We start from the raw sequence: 7,315 nt of genomic DNA on the forward strand, positions 1-7,315 counted from the left end.
ACCACGTAAAGAGAAACAACTGTGCAATAGACTGGGATGGGGCCCAGGTGATAGACAGAGTGGACAATAAATTCACACGCTGGATTAAGGAGACTGTATGGATCAGAAAATCCACTCCAGTTATGAACCGTTACATGTGAACCAGTCAGAATTGCCTTGAGGAAAGTGACAGATGGTCACCCATAAATCCATGAATCTAACCCAGCACTTTCCGATCTCACGTCTGCTTTACTAGCCATTATTATATTCGTCGAGACAAGTTCAATACTTCTGCTCAAAATGGCTGGCCTGAACACAGGTATACCTGCAGTTGTTATGCATCCGGCACGGGGCATTATAGCAGGTTTAGCTTTAGCAGGGTTAAAGTAACCAACCAAGGATAAAACATGAACGATGTTGCCTTTACAGCCCAGCAAACATTTTAGCAAATGAACGGAAAAGTTTGGAATCTTCATCCTAATTGATACGCCAGATCCTGTGTACCAAACGCACATAGATATAGACGGGTCACGAAGCAGGTTATGAAAAAGTGTACTAGTATATGTTCGTGTTACCTGAAAATACATAAGATGAATAGATTAAATTCAATTAGGACATTTTACATCTTTTGTAACATTAACTTAGCTCATCATCACAATAAATGAAACCAGTTTGGGGGGCTCAAGGGGCGATCAGCAACGCATTGTCTTATCACTTTGGCTAATCAACTCTATGAGGCAGCAGACAAACGAGGAACTTCCAGCACTTGGGTATTGACGGATTTTAGCAAAGCTTTCGACCTAGTGGATCATACAGTAGCAATGAAGCACCTGATCAACCTGGGAGTCAGGCCAGAAATTATCCCCTGGATTGTCAGTTTCCACTCACAACGCTCGCAGAGAACCAGATACCATGGTGCGCTTTCCAAGAAGAAGGAACTCACGTGCGGGCTCGCTCAAGGCACCAAGCTGGGCCCGATAGTGTTTATAGCTCACGTCAACAATCTAACAAACAGCATGAACTCACCGTCGAGGGCCTTTGTTGACGATTTGAACCTCGTCGAATCAAGGCGCACATCCGAACCATCTAAGCTGCAAAACGACCTGGATAACCTGTCAAGCTGGACCGAGAAAAACAAGATGAAACTTAACCCCTCTAAGTGCAAGGCTGTGCACATCTGCTTTGCCCGCAACCCTCCACCACCACCCCCTCTTTCCATCAATGGACATGTGCTGGAGGTAGTGCCCATTGCAAAATGCTTGGGAGTCATATTTCAAGCAAACCTGGGTTGGGAAAGTCAAGTTACAGAAATGACCAAGAAGGGAAACCAACGATTATACTTGCTGTGCAGACTTCGACAATTCAACTTACCAGTGGAGGATTTGCTGACGGTCTACAAGTGCTTTGTTCGCCCAGTTTTAGAGTTTGCCGCCCCTGTGTGGCATGGAGGTCTGACAAACGGACAACGGAAGAAAATTGAGAACATACAGAGGCGTGCAACGAGGATTATACTGGGAAGTAGCTACCACAGTTACTCACTGTCATGTCAAGTATTAAACCTAGAGAAACTCAATGATAGACGGGATGCCCTTTGTTTGAAGTTCGCGAAGAGCCTGTACGCCTCAGACGAGTACCGACACTGGCTTCCCAAGCGTAGAGGAGACGTCAGCGGTAGGGTAACGCGACAAAACAATCAACTAGTAACATTGCCAGTACACACAGAGCGCTACAGAAACAGCCCAATTCCATATCTAACTACTTTGCTAAATAACAGTATGTAGACAGGTGCATAAGTTGATATGTGAATGAAAACCCCATCAAATTTTAATTCTTGTATTGTTATTGTATTGTTAAATGATCATGTATTGTATCGACGACCAAATACCAATGTAAAATGTTCAAGATTAGTAAGCAATACAAACGCTGAGATTATCCTATTGCTGTTAATCATATCAATAGAATTTAAAAAAAAAAATACTTTTTATCTTTAAGGCCGTGAATTTTATGTATAGGATTTTACCCAGCTGTATATTAATCAATTGTATTGCCTACAGTTGATTTTTTACTCATGTGAAAGGAGTGTGCAATTCAGCCTAAAGGCTGCGAAATGCTTCTGTGAAATAAACCATTATTATTATTATTATTATTATAATATTAATATTCTTTTCATATTTCATAGACAACCGAAGTTAATTGTAGGCTGAACATTAACCCCAGTGTTTGCCAGGTTACTACGCAGAACAGACTTTTATAGAGTAAACTCAGGTTCAATATCCCTGAAACTTCCATATCTGTCCGCCTGCTTGGAGGATGATTCTGTGACTGTAATGTACATTCAGTGTTCGTACTAGAACTATTTAATCACAAATATACTTCGATGCTGACTATAGAGGATATTATAAAAACAGAAGGCTGGGGGAAAACTGGCATCTGACTCTGCTCCTTTTCTAAGACTAAGGCATATGTTTCCTCCTCAGACTCTTTGTTTCCGTCTTGATATTCCGATCTAGTATTCAAGAACGGAATTAAGTAGACATGGGGCCTGATGAGTGCTATTGGAAGAATAGGAAATGTGTACATTATTATCATTTACGAAAGGTACTTTTATTGTGTTACCAACTTCTTAAGCAACAATATATCTGTGACATACATGAGCTTATCAACGTTTCCTTCATGCAGTATCTATATTAACAACTTGTTACAACATGTATGATTTTGTCCTGTCTATAGTGGCCCCCTGATACTTTTCGCAAAGTCCATTGGGTGGTCTGACTATATTGTATAATAAGGGAGAAGCTCAGAGTCAATGTATTGTCAAGAGTTCTGGAGACATTTCTTTTACCTGTGACATAATGGTGGTTGCTCTGTGCGGAGTTTATACATTGTAAAAAATTGAATCAAGTGTTGAATGGTATAGCTTATGTTGTTACATACATGCTCACTTATTCTATAATTCACTTTCATTGCTTTCGATTTGCATTCACTCACCACATTCACTCACTTGGCACTCAGTAACTCACAATCATGACCTGCTCATTCACTCTCAGAGTCTGTCTAAGTAGTGGTATGCCAGATATCATGGGCATCCGTCATTTGTTTCTGCAAGCTGCTAGGAGGCCCAAGCATACACCACGTTTTTCCGACATCAACACATATCTGTCATCAACAAAATAAAAGCTATCTGCCATCAACAAATCAAGACCACAGCATGACAAGGTCAATACACTGGAAGTCCTGATGTAATGCCAAGGAAAGCAGCAAGGCCGTAAATAATTGACTTTGACTTTTGCCTTTCAAAGACCTACCCTACTACCAACTTGGAATTACAATTATTACAAACACATTAAAAACAATACTTCCCTTTTCATGGAGGTGATAATGATGGTCTGATTTTTATCGACACAGACTTTAGGGAGTAATACTGGCCTCTCCAGCGGGCCCACATCACACCTTGCCTGTATGGGCAGGAAGTCCCGCAGTTGCCCAGGTAGCGGCCGTTCAGGTAGCGTGGCCGCAGCTCCCAAACCACCAGCCACCCTGCCCGAACAGCTTAGCACAAGGGTAGCCACGGCTTTGGTCATCATTGTCCCTGTCCACAGTGGAGAACCTCTGCCCGTTGCTGTAAGCCATGGAGTCTGCCCCACTCGGAAACCCGGAGAGATGCAGCCGGTACCCGTCTGACTCACCGGAAACCCTGGATATGGTTTTGAACGAAACATTGCTGTTAGCAAAACAAGCAAAAATATGCTTTGAAAAACGAGGGTGGAGCAAGCCAGTAATAGTATCTAAGGGAAGATGCCTGTCATTATGTTAAGGTGTCTATGGTGAGAGCCTGTTTAACTGAAGTAGAATACCCAACTTCTGGCTTGAAACAGGCAAAAAGTCATTTAACATTTTGGTCCAAATGAATGACATAGCGACTGAACCATAAGTTTTCTGTGGTTGATCATAATCATGTTCATTTGACAAGATCTAGTGGTTTGTGGGAGGAGATGTTTGAACGGTTTCGTAGAACCTTAGCTTTATGTCAATGCCAGCATTCGATACTATTTGAGGTTAAGTTAAGCTTTATTTTTTGCCGGTCGCAGTTGCCCAGAAAAAAACACAGGAAAACACATAGATTAGTGTTTATGGCTGACAATAACGGCTCTCAATTGAATTAGGAAAAAAAAAGTAGTTTTCAACGTTACTCTTAATTTCATTGGCCGTGTCTACCCAGAATGTGTATTATCAGAACCAACCTAAATGTGCTGTATTCGGTAAAATGCTTCTCTCCATTCCAATGCTCGAAATCTATTCTAAGGTTGAAGTTTTTTCGACTGGTCAGGAGGTAGAAGTTCTCATTCCCAAGCCAGTACCCCCCGCTCTTGTTCCCAAAGCCCTGTTTGTACTCATCCCAGTTCCGGTTGAAGGGAACCGACCCGTCCTGACGCCGCTGGATCACAGTCCAGCCGCCTCCTGGTAAATTTCAAGATTACAAAAACACCCATTATGACGTTGTAATATTTGAGTTTTGAACGATTTGAACCGACCAAGGCCGGTCATTGTAATAAAGAGGTTCGTAGCTATAGGCACGAATGCGCAGATGACTGAATTGTAATGTCAAAGGTGAAGGATACTAACTTGTAAACAGTTGTTGTCTAGACCATGCTTAATACATTTCAAGACTTGTTTTGTTGTTCAGGGGCCTTCACATTTAACACGTTACCCAAACTGTTCTTCTGCGCAGGCGTAAACCACCTTATCAATGACGTTGGTTGATGAAATAAAAAAAGTGATTATTTTTCTGTTTTGCTTTGCGTGTTTACGTTTTGGGCAAGGTGGTAAGGGGAGTCAGAGTGGTCTATTGCTTTGGCCTGTGATGTTCACAGCGTCACTAATGAGTATATGGACTTCAGAAATCTCCAATGAGTTTGTATCACGCGACAGAACTTGAAAGGGTTTCCCAACCGAGCAGAATGAGAGAAGCCTTATGTTTGATGGCCCCTGATACAATAATTGAACAACGATATTGAATTCTTTCGATTCGTTGAGAATCGGAATTCTTGACTTCTCCTACTGACAGAGGGACAGCCGGACAGACAGACACAAGAACGCTGCCGAAAACATAACCTTCTTGGTGATGGTAAAAGATTATTCAAAACATTGAAATGTTAGAAAAGAGTGGTGTATCAATAGCCGACAAAATAATCCTGCCAATCTATGACCAAGGTATTTAAACATATTCGGACACAACATAAATATGGGAAAAGCACATGTGCCTTAGGAGTGATTCAAACAATAACTGTCATGTTGTGCAATAGGGTTCAAAATGTAGGGGAGAGGTAACGAAGGCTTCAAGTAATTCCTTACCTAGTGCATCTCCACCGCAGTGGTTGATGTCAGCCTTGCTTGTGGGGCTCTCGGGGTTTCTGCAGTTTCAGCACCATGAAGAGATGACACCATCTCTGTGGAGAGTGCCGGCCTCTTACTGCAACACTGGCGCAAGAGATATCCAACACCCGAAACTTGTTCATAACACGAGACATCAAAATCGGAAGTTCCAATGCAGTACCAAGGGGAGCCGCCAAAATTATTATCCAGTTTTCGTCACTCCCTATCAACACACCAAATATGCAACAATTCCATTCATCCACTCTTCAGTTATGTTCTTGACAGACAGACAGACACGCACTCACATTACAATACGCACATGTTATGGTTACTATACATCGTTTTATCATATGAAAGCGTGCAGCTACTTGAGCCAAAACTTGATCCAAAACTGACACAAATCATATTTACCGTAGCCGTAGTCTCCGTTACTTGCTTCATCTGCACTAAGACCACCTGACTCCTCATGCAGGCCTGTAGTTTTCCCACAGATCTGTCTGGATCACAATTTGTTCCTCACGCGTCGAGGGAAGCTCCTGCGCCATGAATAGCAGGGTGACAAAAATAACCACAGCCGCCAGCCCTGACAACGCCATAGAGATTCCGACCGACAACTGGTTTCCATGGCAACCCACAGAAGCTTCCGGAGCTGCCTCACCGTTTTCGAACAGCTTCCTGGGTGACATGTTCAAGAAACCTCAGTGGAAATCCTTAAAGACTATCCTACAACACTTCGTTGGCTTTGATGCCTTTTTCAGGCCTGTCTTTTGGATGGACCAGTTTCTGCCTGAGAGTTGAGTGAGGTTTAAAGTTAGTGGCAATGTTGAAGTTTTGGAAGATACGTCTGAGTTTTTCCAATACTCCTTGGACGTAGGGAATGGTAATGTTGACCTTGTTTCTGTTGGTCAATGGTTTGCGCTTGAGTGTTTTCTTAGACGGGTCAGAAGGTTTGAGGGCCTCGTTCGGAAGGTCCAATTTTGGCAGCCACACTTGGCTAAAGCCGCACGGAGATGTCTGTGTTCCTCTGTTTTCGCTTCGTCTGAGGGGATGACATTGTCTGCTCGATGGAAGAGAGTTTTAATCACTGTTTGTGTTCCAAAGGGTGGTGGGAATCAAAGGCCAGATATTGATCAGTGTGGGTCGGTTTCCTGTACACTTCGAACTGAAGGTTGCCATCCTTCTCTATGATGGTCTTGGTGAACTATTGGCATAAAACTTTGTCTTGAATTAACCTTTTTTAAAGACTACTTCAAGACATCCTAAATTGTCTTAACCTCATTAACATATCTATTCAGAGTTTTGGTATAAAACCTGGTGTTCTCAGTCCTATCGTTAGTCACTGATGAAAGACAGTGGATACTGTCTGAAACGTCTGACTGTTTCAAAATCTTATCCAGTTGCTTGAGTAATTATTTTTTGCGTATCTTATTAACTGGATGTCTAACCTTCATCAACGTACTTGAATAGACGCTAATTCATCGTCATGGGTCAAAAGCGTCGCCTAGCAATGTTAACTACAACTGCAAATCAACGTGTTTTTTGTAAGGCTATGTTGGTTTGATCCACGCGCGGGTAAATACCAAAAAGCAGCTGCAAAATGAGAAAATGCATATTGTACATGCAGTAAATTGAAGAAAAAAATCGAAAATTGATACTAATGTCGTAAAATCCAAAAGTCAAATTTTGGAAGAGCAAATGAAGAACCTATATTTTTTCCATACCATACTATGTGTTTAGTTTTGTTAACCCTTCTTGGACACGTAGATTTCAGATTGAAGGCGGCTTTTTTGTTTGTTTGCCAAACCTTTTTTTATTCGCACGCTCGCATCAGTTTTCGGGTCCCCAGGGAATGTAATCAATATAATCATATCAACATGGCCTAATTCTAAGTAGTTATTTTTGAAAACCACAATACTCTGGTCCATGCAACACTTTTTTTTAAAACTTTTGAAACTTTATTCGT

At 41.8% G+C, this 7,315-nt stretch overlaps 1 long non-coding RNA gene across 1 annotated transcript; it reads right to left on the reverse strand.

Moving 5' to 3' along the window:
* Nucleotides 1-2,132: 2,132 nt before the first annotated feature.
* LOC136421832 (uncharacterized) lies at nt 2,133-6,346 on the reverse strand. Its single transcript, XR_010753519.1, has 4 exons — nt 5,764-6,346; nt 5,332-5,457; nt 4,221-4,437; nt 2,133-3,673 (listed from the first exon to the last, which is right to left on the reverse strand). It is a non-coding gene; the product is annotated as an uncharacterized lncRNA (long non-coding RNA).
* Nucleotides 6,347-7,315: the final 969 nt, after the last annotated feature.

Source organism: Branchiostoma lanceolatum, chromosome 16 (assembly GCF_035083965.1).
Source record: "Branchiostoma lanceolatum isolate klBraLanc5 chromosome 16, klBraLanc5.hap2, whole genome shotgun sequence".
In the NCBI taxonomy this organism is placed as follows: Eukaryota; Metazoa; Chordata; class Leptocardii; order Amphioxiformes; family Branchiostomatidae; genus Branchiostoma; species Branchiostoma lanceolatum.